This window comes from Equus asinus, chromosome 22 (assembly GCF_041296235.1).
Source record: "Equus asinus isolate D_3611 breed Donkey chromosome 22, EquAss-T2T_v2, whole genome shotgun sequence".
NCBI classification, from domain to species: domain Eukaryota; kingdom Metazoa; phylum Chordata; class Mammalia; order Perissodactyla; family Equidae; genus Equus; species Equus asinus.
Genome location: NC_091811.1, coordinates 36,162,984 through 36,176,947, shown reverse-complemented (window position 1 = coordinate 36,176,947; position 13,964 = coordinate 36,162,984). Strand labels below are relative to the sequence as shown.

The 13,964-nt window shown below is 35.6% G+C and overlaps 1 protein-coding gene across 3 annotated transcripts in view; it reads left to right on the top strand.

Moving 5' to 3' along the window:
- Positions 1-13,964, top strand: part of ITPR2 (inositol 1,4,5-trisphosphate receptor type 2) — a 465,227-nt gene that overhangs the window by 328,853 nt on the left and 122,410 nt on the right. The window lies entirely within an intron of this gene.

The window sequence follows — 13,964 nt, the reverse complement described above, 5'->3', positions numbered from 1 at the left end:
CACAAATAAGAGGCTAAATTTTAAATTCTTTTGGAGGAACCATTTCCATTTTATAGTAACTTATGAAAACATGCTTCATAAGTGTTATTTGATAAATTTAATTTGATTAACATGAAGATCAACTTTAAATTTGCATCTTCTAGTGTAGGTTTGTTTAGAAGTTAAAAATTTTAAATGTACAAATGCCAATTTGATTTTGTCTGTAGTAATGCTCTCTTTTTTACAGAAAAACTTTGTAGACTTTCCCAATCTTTCCTTCTAGTAATTTTCTCCCATTAACAGTCTCTCCCTTTTCCTGCTTCCCTGTACATCTTATTAGTTAATTGAACAGACACTGATAGATGATTCTGAGTATATTTATTATATTTATTTTTGATTTTTTCCATTTTATTGAGATATAATTGGCATACAGCACTGAGTTTAAGGTGTTAAAAGGTTGCTCTTTTGACACTTCTTACCCTTCTCTGTCCTTTGTGTAACTGCCTAGTTTATGTAAACTTAAATATAATTTTTACAAAAAATTCAAGGAGTCAAATTCTAAAAGGTGTTTTTTAATTCAATTTATTTAAAGTAAAAAAACCCCTCAAAAACAATTCACATATTTCTCTCACCCCCAACCCCCTGCCTCTAGCAACCACCAATCCGTTCTCTGTATCTATGAGCTTGGTATGTGACATTTCCATTTTCATTTTTCTCCAAGTGTTTTTTGATTTCTTCTTTGCCCCATTGGTTGTTTAGTAGCATGTTGTTTAATCTTCACATATTTGTGAATTTTCCAGTTTTCTTTGTGTAAGTAATTTCTGATTTCATATCATTGTGGTCAGAAAAGATGGTTGATATGCTTTCAGTCCTTTTAAATTTATTAAGACTTGTTCTGTGGCCTAACGTATGATTTATGTGGGAAAATGTTCCATGTGCACTTGAGGAGAATGTGTATTCTGTTGCTTTTGAATTAATGTTCTGTAAATATCTGTTAAGTACACCTGGTCTAGCATGTCATTTAAGGATGATGTTTCTTTATTGATTTTCTATCTTGGTGATCTATCCATTGATGTTAGGGGATGTATTAAAGTCACCTACTATTATTGTATTGCTCTGTTTTTCTCCCTTTAGGTCTGCTAATATTTGCTTTATATATGTAGGTGCTCCTATGTTGGGTGCATAAATATTTGCAAATGTTATATCCTCTTGTTGGCTTCTCTGCTTTATCATTATGTAACATCCTTCTTTGTCTCTTATTACATCTTTGTTTTAAAGTCTATTTTGTCTGATATAAGTATAGCTACTCCAGCTTTCTTTTGCTTTTCATTTTCTGGGAATATCTTTTTCCATCCCTTCACTTTCAGTTTGTGTGTGTCCTTGCATCTAAAGTGAGTCTCTTATAGGCAGCATGTCGATGGATCTTGTTTTTTATTCATTCAGCCACTCTGTATCTTTTGATTGGAGAATTTAATCCATTTACGTTTAAAGTAATTATTGATAGGTATATGATTATTGCCATTTTTTAAAAATTATTTTCTGGCAGTTTTTGTCATTTCTCTCTTCTTCTCTTGCTCTATTCCTTTGTGATTTGATGACTTTCTTTAGTCGTATGCTTATATTCCTTTATCTCTATTTTTTGTCTGTTTGCTATAGGTTTTTGCTTTGTGGTTACCATGAAGCTTATATATATCAACTTACATCTATAACATCTTAAATATGTTTTAAGTTGTTGACAACTTAAGTTGATCCCATTGTAACGCTCAACATTATTACTCTCACCTCTCCCACATTTTGTGTTTTTGATATCACATTTTACATCTTTTTTATCTTGTTTATCCCTTAACTATTACTGTAATCATAGTTGTTTTTACTGCTTTTGTCTTTTCGCCTTCATACTAGCTTTAAGTGACTAATTCCCTACTTTACTGTATATTTACCTTTTTCGTGAAATTCTAAAAGATATTAACAAAAGAAGTTGCTGTTCTGTAATATAGTTGGATCATGGAGAAGATTTTTAGGTCTCTCATAGTATTGCAAAATTTACATATAGAACAGAAAAAGATAAGAGCACATGAGTTATACTTAGAAAGACAAAAGAATTTTAGGTATAGAGGAACTGAAAGCTAAGGCAAAGGACAAGTTGAAGGAAGTAGAACACAGAGATTTAGGATGTGGAAAAGATGAAGTGTTAGAGTAAAAGAGAAATCTGGTGACAGGAATTAAGTTGAACTAGAAAAAAAATGACTAGAGATTGAATGTGAGTGGAAAGAAAAAAATCACAGGCTGAGAATGAAAATCATATTGGCTACTAGAACTAGAATACAAAAATGCGGTGACACAGCATGTGTACATGGTCAAGGAGTTACTTCAGAAGCTGTACCGCTGTGGAAGGACAATATCAAAGAAGAGTAGGGAAGAGTGAGCAGTCATAAGTTTTAGAAGAAGGAAGTAGAGGAATACAGCCACCCATATTTTCTTGACTGAAAGCTAGTCTTGCTCTGTCTGGAGAGGTTATTCCCTCTGCATGAGGGAGCAGCTATATGAACAAGACCAGCTAAGTCAGCCCTGGAACCAGTAGAGTGGTGGATGTTTGAACCAGACCACCTCATATCCATGAAGAAGACATTTAAAAGTGCAATCGCATATTACCAGTATAATATAAGTAACAATAAAAATGTCAAGGTCAAGAAAAGACTTGCTGTTAGGTCTGTTTAAAAGTAGAGAAGACAAATTTTAAAAACAGGCTAAGGTGGATGTTGCGAAAAATGGAGAATGAGGATAAAGAATGCAAGAGCTATTCATAGATCAAAAGATAATGATATAATTTATGAAAGAAGTTAAAAAGGAAGACAGCATAAAGGTCAGTGATTTTGATGGATTTGAGTTTACGAAAGTGCTTGGAGAGAACAGATTAGATTCGAAGATGATGGTGGAATTGTTCAAGGAGTAGGAATTCAGAAGTAGTAAAAAATTAACAAGGGGTTAAAAACAACTTACTGAAATGAGGAGATAAAACAATGGCTGTGAAAATGGCTTGAATGGATATATAGAGGTTTCTTAATTTCCCAAAATCAAAATGTTGGAAAAACAGTAGTTCACAGAGCCAGGATGGTGCAATACAGAGTTACATAAATAAAGCCAGACTTCAGGAAGAGAGAGAACGTCAGACTGAGTAAAGGGAAGAAGGAGATTCTGAATTGCTGTATACTTTAAGCCTTGTGATTAAATTCTAAGAGCATAGCTATGAAATGAGAGTTCGTGTGGGTGTCTTCTAGGCGCACAGAGGGGAAAGGGATGACAAAATATACGGAACAGTGTATGTAATTGGCAGTGTAGAGTTAAGCAACTGTCTGCTTATTTTCTTATAGTGATATGGGGGGGTTGTTACCTTGCCACTTTATAAATGTATTCTCTATCAAGTGACTCCTCCCATCAATGTTTCATGAAAAATTTAGTTTTTACTCACAGAAGAGAACCCACTATGCTCTTTTGATCTTTCCACAGTTGACTTCTATGGCTTTTGTTAGGCCAGGATATTATATTTGGTTTCTTGGGGGGCCAAACATGTTTGCTGAGTTCCTCATGAACCTGTTGTCCAGACAGCTCCCACACCAAGGCACAAATGCCAAAGAGCGCCGGGTGTGAGCTGTGCTTCAGAAGTAGCCATGTAGCTGTGCTTTAGGGGGTTGGTGGAGTCCAGATTTCACTGTTTTCATTGTGAATATGGAATCGCTTGGCTCTTGCATGCTGATGACCGTGCAAATTGGTTTCTGCCTTTGCACAGTTCAGTAATTCCAAAACCGAGGTTCAACTTCCTCCTTGTTTTACTATAATCATCTTTTGTGCAGACGGTTTATTTTGGTTCCCTCAGACTTTCAATTTTTGTTGTTACTCTTTTCATGGCAGTAAAGTAGTTCTGCTTTTAATGTCAAGACATCCCTTTTGCTCCTTCCTGTGGTTGGTGTTACAAGAAACAAATAATGCTTCTTGTAAGTGTCTTGTCTCATCTACATAAACTATAAATACATCAAAAAGGGAATTTCTTAAGTTCTAATACTATAGTGTCGTGCAGAGAATTTCCTTAAAATTCAGCTATGTGTCCTTTTTGACTTTCTGTCTTCCACATGATCTCCTCACACTTCTCTGCCTCCTCTTTCCACTCTAGTCTTGGTCTTTTATAGTCTGCTTTCTTCCTGTTGCTTCTCCTCTTTTTTCTTGTCTTTCTATAGTATAGTCACTGTCCACAATCTAGAACATTGTTCAATACTTTGGATATGTTTAACATGTATTAAGCCATATTGTTTCTCTGGTCCCATGGAGCAATTTCTGTTTTTCTGTCTGAAATCCTTTATTTTATTTTCTCCCTCAGCTTTATTAAGATATAATTGACACGTAACATTGCATAAGTTTAAGGTGTATGATGTGTTGATTTGATACATTTGTATATTGCAAAGTGATTACCGCCGTAGCACTGGCCAGCACCCCCATCCAGTTGCATAATTATCACTTCTCTTTTGTGGTGAGAATATTTAAGATCTACTCTCTTGGCAACATTCTAGTATATGATACAGTGTTATTAGCTACAATCACCAGGCTGTACATTAGATCCCCAGAATTTGTTAATCTCGTAACTGGAAGTTTGTACAATTTGACTAATATCTCCCCATTTCCCCCACTTCCCAATCCCTGGTAACCACCACTCCACTCTTTATTTCTCTGAGTTTGACACGTTTAGATTACATATATAAGTGGTATCACACAGTATTTTTCTTTTTCTGTCTGACTTATTTCACATAACATAATGTCCTCCGGGTTCATCCAAGTTGTCACAAACAGCAGGATTTCCTTCTTTCTCACGGCCGAATATGATTCCAATATCTATACACATCTATCTATATATAATGGAATATATATAGATTGATGTGTATACACATACACACCACAACTTCTTTACCCATTCATCCATTGATGGAAAGTGAGATTGTTTCCATTTCTTGGCTATTGTGAATAATGCTGCAATGAACATGTGAGACTATTTTAATACCTACTAGAATTAAGTATATGGAGAAATGTTATATGCTTTGCAGGCTGGGGAGAAATATTAGATAGCAAGCCTGTGGAAAGCAAAAATAACTCCTGGCTCATCAGGCAAGAAAGGATGGATCACTTTAATTACCTATATGAAATTATTTTTAAGATATAGGCTTTAAAAATTTTCATGAGCATTTCCCCATGTCACTAAATAGTCTTTGAAAATGTAATTTTAATGTCTGCATAATTGTTCATCATTTGCATGCACCATAATTTGTTTAATTACTCCTTATTGTTAGACGTTTAGGTTTCTAATGTTTTTGATATTATAAATTATGCTATATTAACATTCTCGTACGTTAATCTTTGTCTGCTACACTGATAATTTCCCTAGGATAAATTAGAAGAAATTTAATTACTAGGTTGCAGGGTAGTAAGTATGTTATAATTTTTGATGCATATTATAAAATTGTTTTTCACAGTGTGTGATGGATCTCATCTTACTCAATCCTAAAATTATTACCATCTTAAAAAAATCTTTGCCAAACTGATAGTATTTGGAACCACTCAATAAGTGTTTGTTGAATGAATTAATGAATTATAGATGAAAGGGGATCTCATTTTAATTCACATCTTTTTTTAAAAAAATTTATAATAAATATCACAGTAAAAATAAAACTGACAATGGCTAAAACTAAACATGCTAAGACTTGTTTCTGAATAAAAAATAATAGAGTTAAATCTTAGCAAATTGAAAATCTGCAAACTTTGGTAAGCCAGATGGACTTGGAAAAAATAAGTCCTGGAAAGGAAGCTTAATGGTTGAAGCTCTCGCTGGCAAAAAAAGAAAGAAAGATAGAAAAATTGATCAGCGAATCAAACCATTCTCACATCTTTTGGATTACTAATAAAATATACTATCTCTTAATATGTTATTTGGTGATTTTTATTTCTTCTTTGAATTACTTGAATATGTGTTTAGCCATTCTTATTGGGGTTCATTTTTTTCCTAGTGAATTTTAATTAAGGTTAATAAACCTTAGTCATGGTTAGTTATAACTACTTCTTCCTAATTCATTTGCTTTTTAATGTTTTTTTTCTTTTTCTTTTCTTTTTTTTTTTTTGAGGAAGATTTGCCCTGAGCTAACATCTGCCATCAATCTTCCTCTTTTTGCTGAGGAAGAGTGGCCCTGACCTAACATCCGTGCCCATCTTCCTCTACTTTAAATGTGGGATGCCTACCACAGCATGACTTGCTAAGCGGTGCCATGTCCGCCCTGGGGATCCGAACTGTCAAACCCCGGGCCGCCGAAGCAGAACGTGCGCACTTAACCGCTGCACCACCAGGCCGGCTCTCTTTTTAATGTTTTAATAATAGTTTTCTTCCATCACCTTGAGATCTGTTAAACACTCACTAGATTTTCTTCTAGTGTATAATGAATTCAGTTCTTGTATTTAATTATATATAATCTTTCCTTGTCATAATGCAAGAATAATAAAAAGGTAAGTTCTTGTGCTATTTCGTCCCTAAAGACATAGTCCAAGACTTAGTAGTAACGGCAATCCATGAGGACAGGGTTTGTAGGAGTTACATGAGTGTGATCTAGAGCGTGGGTCACAGAGAGACCTTTAGTAGAAGAAATCAGAGCCAAAATCCAAACCACTTTCAGGGACAAAGAGGGCATGTGAATGAGTGATGTGGGGACAGGCGAGGCTGGGACCACCTGGTGATACTCTTTCAAAGCAGGCAGCCATTACTTACCTCTGCTGACTTTCCAGTTGGGATCACAGGCCCTGGATTTCCACTTCTTCCAGTATTTCAAAAGAATCCTGAATTTTGAAATTTCTTGAAAATGTGAAATTGCCTAATTTTTAAAAGTTGACAACTCATTCAAAATTTTTCAAAACAGTAAGTAGTGAAACAAAACTCATCAGCAAGTAGAATCCAGCCCATGAGCCATAGTTTTCCACTTGTGGAGTAAAGGATCCAAATTTCTCATTCATTTTTTATTGATTTGCATGGATTTTTTGAGTGCTTACTAGATGTCAGGCACTGTGCTAGATACTAGGAATACAGCAGTGAAGTGACCAACCAGAGATCAATGCTCAGGGCATTTCCATTCTGACAAGGAACAATGAAGAGCAGGCAAACCAGAGATAGCAGATAGTGAAGCAAGCTATGCAGTGAATGAGAGTAGGGTGTGATGATAGACAGTCATGAGGTACTGTTGTAGACTGGGTGATCAAGAGGATTTTCTCTGAGGAGATGAAGTTGAAGCTAGATCTAAGTGAAAAAGCAAAGCCAGCAGTATGAAGTTGGGGAGCTGTAAGGGAGCATCCCAAAGAGTAGCTTGAAAGTGGCAATGAGCTTGACATGTTTAGAGGAACAAAAGACTTGTGTAGCTGGACCCTCAACCAGCTATTAGCACTTGAATATTATAAGAATCAAATGCAAATTCACCTGAGGCTGACTTATTATAAGATAGTCATTCAAGAACATTTATTGGGAACCTCTTAGGTCGGGCATTGTTTCAGTTGCTAAGATGGAAAGACGAATAAAGATACCATCAAGAAGCTCACAATTAAGTGTGTGTAGAGGGAGAGAGAGACAGATAAATCATTGTAATTTAGTGTGTTTTTGTTAAAATGAGGTATGTAGAAGATACACTTCCCTTAGGAGTCAGGAGAGGATTCATGGAAGAGATGACACTTGAACTGAATCTTGAAGGATAGAGGCATGGGGGAGAGCACTCCAGGTGGAGGCGACAACTTCCGCAAAAATACACCATAGATATTGTAGAGAAAGGAACTTCTTTTGGGAATATTGGTAGGAATCTTGTGTGGTATCTACTTATGTCTTTATATGAAATGAATAATAGTGATTTGAATGAAGTCAACATCTTTGATAACTGTAATGACCCTGATTGTAGGCTCTTAACAAATGTTGCATGAATGAACGAATGAATGAAAAATGAATGAATGACTAGGATGTGATATACTCTAAAGCTTTAGTATTTTATAATTTAAGTATTTTAATAAAAACCTGAATAAAGGTATTTTTCTATTCTCATCATCATTGTCATGATCAAAGTTAATGAAAATTTTTCCCTGGAGTATAAATTCCTTGTGCATAGACACACTTTTTTTCTGGTGCTATGCCAAGTACATACCTAGCATACAGTAGCTATTCAAGAAGAGTTTGGGGCAATAATTTCTTGCAAAAATGCATGCATGCTGATATTTTTATGTAATACAGGTACTATGTAAGATTAATAGAATCCTACAAAACTGAAATTAGCATTCTGGCAGTCAAGTATCTTATTCAACTGCTATGGACTTTCTTTGTAGTTTTGTAGATGACTCTGCGAATCATGTCAGCAGATGTGACATAGGTAGGGCCCTATGATATCTTCCCTCATGCCAGGCACTTTTGTTCATGATGCCACCTCTCCTCTGAACTAATAAAATATCTCCTCTCCTTAAAACTCCCTTTAGTATTACCTTAGTTCCGTTAAGATCCAAATTGAGACCTACTTACCCCATTTCCTAGGTAAGTTTTAACCAGCAATCATCTTTTCTTTCTTTTGAATTCTTAGATCTGTTATGTTCACCCCAAACTGCATAAATACTTTCATACTAGCTTATGTTGTATATTATTCTAGAATTTTACTTTATTTCATGTATTTAGATCTTAGCTTTTTAATTAGTAGTAGATTCACAAAATCTGGGCACCCATGAGGCCTCATTTTTAAAAAAAGAAACTTTCCATGAAGAAAAACGTCATGGAGAAAGAATGCTTGGGTCAAATAGATTTAAATCCTTTTATAGGCACTTTACATATCTTTCACGAAGCAACAAAGAATCTTAGATTACTGCCATTTATATGACCTCTCAAATTCATGGTTAATGATAGCAATAAAAAATGCCATCCAGGAAATGGATTGAAATTGGACTTCTAATTGTTATTTTGGTGTAAGGATCATGAAGCCAAGTTCAGTGGAAGCAATTATTTTTCTGCTTAACATTTGATGTTTGGTAGATGTGTATTTATTTCTGAGTGACGGAATTATTAGAGCATCAATCTGAATTCTAGCAACGTGGAAGCCCTTTGCCGTGTCTTGGCTCCTCCTTAGGTATGCTCTGACTGCAACTATATCCATGGAATTTAGAGTCTATTAAGAGGACTAGAGATATCAGGCAGGACTTCTTCTATATATATTTTTTCCATGCAAGAAAATGCATAGCATTTCTAGCATATTTTAGACCCTTGGGCTATTACCCTGTCACCAACCAAAGCCAATATCTCTTTCTTTCCTTTCAGGAGAGATAGAGAGGATGGTAGAAATGGCTATCATATTTCAAGGACTGGTATTCTTTATGTCATACTGAAAGAATTTGCTAGATGTCCTGATAAGTCCTCATTAATCGTTTTTTTCCTTAAAAATTCGATCTCGGCTGACATTGCTTGAGCTATGTTCATTTTAAGGGATATGCATATACATTACTCTAAATAGCTAAATTTTAGTTTGTACTAAAGTCATATGAAATGTGTATATACTCAGACTACCCAAAGAGTTTTCCTTAGAGACTTACACTGCTTACCTCTTTGCAGCTTCTATTTTCTTATGCTAATATGGAGTCATCAGGATTGCCTCATTTACTTTATTTGTAGGAACAGGAGGATGGGTTTGTAATTGGATACATAACTTCCATCTTTAATATCTTTGAAGGGTTTTAACTAGCTTACAATTGCTTCTTCTTTATTATTACTTGTGGTACAGAAAGTGGAAAACACAGCTGGGTGTTTCAGCTCACAGAGGCCCTCGTAGCTCAGTAATATGCTGGCAAGAATATTGTACAAACAGCTTACTATTATTCGCCCTTGCACCCTGTGTTATCTCCATTAGCTGATAGTGTCACTCAACTTTTCTGCCTTCAGCTTTCTCACCTATAAACATATGATGGCTATGCATGGCTATGTTCGCAGAGGAAACTTTCAGGGACTTATAAGGACACAAGAGAGTGCTTGGAGCGTGATGGCTCTTTTACTGAATTAGATTATGTTTTAAATAATGTAATGGAGTAACTAATCAGCTATTGGATATTGATTATTTATTTATACCTTATTTATGAAAGGAATTTGAGGTTGAATAAGAAATGCACTTGTATAATTAGACTGTTAGAATTCGAGATCAAAAGCCTTGAGAAGGAAAAGGAAATCTGAGTATGCTGAGGGTCTCAGCTAATATTCTTCCTGTTTATCAGTGGTAGCTCTGAGCTTCTTGGTAACTAAGAATGAAAAATAATCTGCAATACAATTAATACCTAAAGTATTCATTAATGACTAACTTTTTTCTGGTATTTAATTCTAAAAGGAATTTATACAACGGCATCATACAGAACAGTGGACAATGTTTTCTAAACAGTTCTGCAGAACATGCTAGATTAAAAAACGCACATAGCTGTTTTTTTAGTCCTCAAGGGTAAATAATGATAAATTCATCACTTCTGAGATATAATCAAGAGTGAATATAAATAAACTTGAAGTGTGTGCGATACAACAGTCATTGTGAAAATAGATATGCAAGGTCACTTCAGTCTTTGATAATGTAGAAACTTTCCGATATGTGAACTTAGTTGAAAAAAAGTTTTCAATAACAAGAGGTTATCTTATTAAATCGCAGAAAATTGACTTATCCTAATTGCCCACCTATGTGAAAAACCTGCTCTTAGTCTTGGCAATAGATATGTAGAAATATAAGCAACTAAAGGAACTTTGCTTGAAAACTTAACATAATTGAAAGTTTTTAAAAGAAATAAGAAAACCAGGATCAGCTATTTTTCTCCCTGCCAAAAAGATATTTTTCTATGTTGCTGTCACAAAGCAGTTTGAGGTAATAAAATACATGATTATTAACTATTGTTACTTTGAACATTAATTATTCTATGTTTCTTGGCAACTGAGGCAAAACAAGAAATACTTATGTTAGGTGATTCATATATAATGCCAAAAAAGCCCCATATTGATTGAGTGAAGTACAGATTTCTTTGTACTTAATTCTAAGGGGAATTTATTGAGGGAACTCTTGTGTAGTAATATTAATTATTGCTAGGTGACACAGGGTTAGATTAATAGGCTTTCCTTGCTAATATACTTTAGTAATAAAAAAGGCCAGTCAGACACCAGATTAAAAAGACTTAGCTGTATCAGTTGTCATGCATTCTCTGTAGTAAGAAAAGGTAAACAGAGTTTCAATAAAAATCTTATAATATAAAAGGTGACAATTTTCTACACAAACATTTCTGCATGTGCGTCGGCATCTGCTTAGAGGCCGGTGCATCGAAAGTGCTCCATGAATATTAAGGCTCATCAGAATTACTTTCAGGACCTTCTCTGGCTAAATTCACTCTTAATTCCTTCTTAATTCAATGTGTATTTATGTGTCACTTACTATAATCTGGGTCTGTTCTCAGTGCCGAGGATAAAGCAGTGAGCAGACAGACGAAATCCCTCTCCTCAATGAGCTTACGTTCTCCCTCCTTGAGATCACATTGTTTATTCCTCCTGGGGCAGGTATTCTATAGCTGTCAATTGTGCCCTGGACAAGGAATGCATGGGTGTGAAAATGAGATATAGTCTTTACCGTCATGGAACTTACCATTTATTACAGGGAGACATAAAAGCAATCACAGCATGGTAAGTCCCATGGAAGACAGGGGGACCTGGGGTGCTCTGTGATCTCAGCTTAGGAATGTGCATGGGAAAGTGAGCATATGGCAGAGACAGAGAGGGGGAGAGAGAGAGCCAGAGGGAGAGTCAGAGCAACAGAGAGACATCAATTTTCCTCTATACTTGGTCATTCAGTCATTCACTCAGTGTTCAAGCATGCAAATCTGTGTCTCTAAAAACCCCCAAGCCCACTGGCTCATAACTTTGCTCCCTTTTATGGCAAAACTATTCAAAAATTGCTATCTCCAATTCCTCTCTTTCTCTTCTCTCTTATTAAATCCATTCCTGCAGGGCTTTCATCCTCACCATGCCACCAAAACAGCGAGATCACCAGTGGCCACCACCTTGCTAAATCTAATGGTTTGTCCTATTCCTCATCTTATGTGACCTGTTGCTAACATTTCCCACAGTTGGTCACTCTGTTCTTGAAATACTTTCTTTACTTAGCTTTCACACAGCACAATTTCCTGGTCTTGCAGCTTCCTTCCTGGCTCCTCCTTCTTAGTGTCCTTCACTCATTCCTGTTCCTCTCTCCCACTTCTATCAAAAGTCTTCTAGTCAGAGTGTTCTAGGACTCATCCCATGAATCTCTTGTCTTCCCAACTGACCCTCACTCCCCAGAAGATCTCCTTCAGTTCCATGACTTTAAACACCAGCTGTACCATAATAAATCTCAAATTTACATCTCAAGTGTCGGCGTCTCTTCTGAACACTAGACTGGTACATCCAATCCTTGTTTGAGATCCGCAGTTGAATGTCTTTTTAGGCATCGCACACTTTACATATTCATAATGGAACTCTTGATCTTCCTACAGTCTTTCCAGCTTTGATACAAACCCAGACACTGACTCCAGAACCTGAATTTCTTATTACTTGAACACAGGGCCAGGTTGATGCCTCTCCTGTGTGTTCTCATTGCACACTGTGCTTACTCTGATCACGGAACATCTATCACTGCATTATTGTGGGCTATTTAGTTGTTTGTCTCCTTCGCTAGACTCCAAATTCAGTAAAGACAGGAGTTATGTTTTATTCACGAATGTGTTGCCCAGTGCATAGTACTGTGTTTGATACAATAAATACTTTTTATTGATTGATTGAGTGCATAAATGAGTGACTATTTTTTTTTCTGCTTTCTCTCCCCAAACCCCCCCTGTACACAGTTGTATATCTTAGTTGCACGTCCTTCTAGTTGTGGGATTAAATGAGTGACTATTACAGTCAACAAGTACTATATAGATGATTGGAGAGGAAATAGGTTAACATTGACTGGAGTTACTGTAGAGGGCTTTGTGGAGGGGCTAACATTTTAGACAAATCTTATATGCTGATAAGATTTAGATAAGCAGAGAAAAGAGAGGAAGGCATCTCCATCCTAGGGAAAGAATGAGCAAAGGTAGAGATACTATTCACTATGATATGTATGTGGAGGTTAGATGCTCTGGGACATTACATCAAGGGATGGAGAAAGCAATGTTGTGCAAATATGAGAGGTAGCAATGGAGGGGCACATCTTATCAAATTGTGGAGTGCTTTAAGTACCGAAAAGTGATTCAGTAGAAATATTTGTTGAAATATGACATAGCATAAATTTCTGCTAAACTATTCCTTAAGGTACTTAGTTCTTATGTATGTTGCCATAAAATTAATGAGACATTGACGATTTTGTAGAATGCTAAACACAATAATGCAAAAACAAATGGCACGGAAGTCTGCTTTAGAGATATCCACCAACTCAAAAGCATTATTACCAGTCTTAAAAATATCTTTTAATGATTGAACTTCTATTCATGCACTAATTTATACCCTGACATTAGTAAGCAAGTATTTAAAGATAAATCAATTAAAAATGAACCCATGAACAAAAATAATTAGTAAACGCATAAGCCAATATAAAAACACTTATGTTAATCAGTAAGTAATATTCTGGATATATGTGTTTGTGTGTGTGCTTGTTTGTATCTGCCTATGTTTATTGATTAACTTATTTTTCCAGCTCAAACATAAATGAAGAAATTTCAACTATAAAGTAAGGCTGACACTTTGTCCTGAAGACACATTGTAGAAGTATAAGATGGGTTGGGATGGCAGGACAGAGGGATCTAACTAAGATTCTTTTATTCAGTAGATCCAACTGTAGAATATTAAGGTTGTGTATGAAAATAGCATTTTTCTGATTTAATAGCTGAGAGACTCAGGTAGATGTGTGTTTTACTAGTAA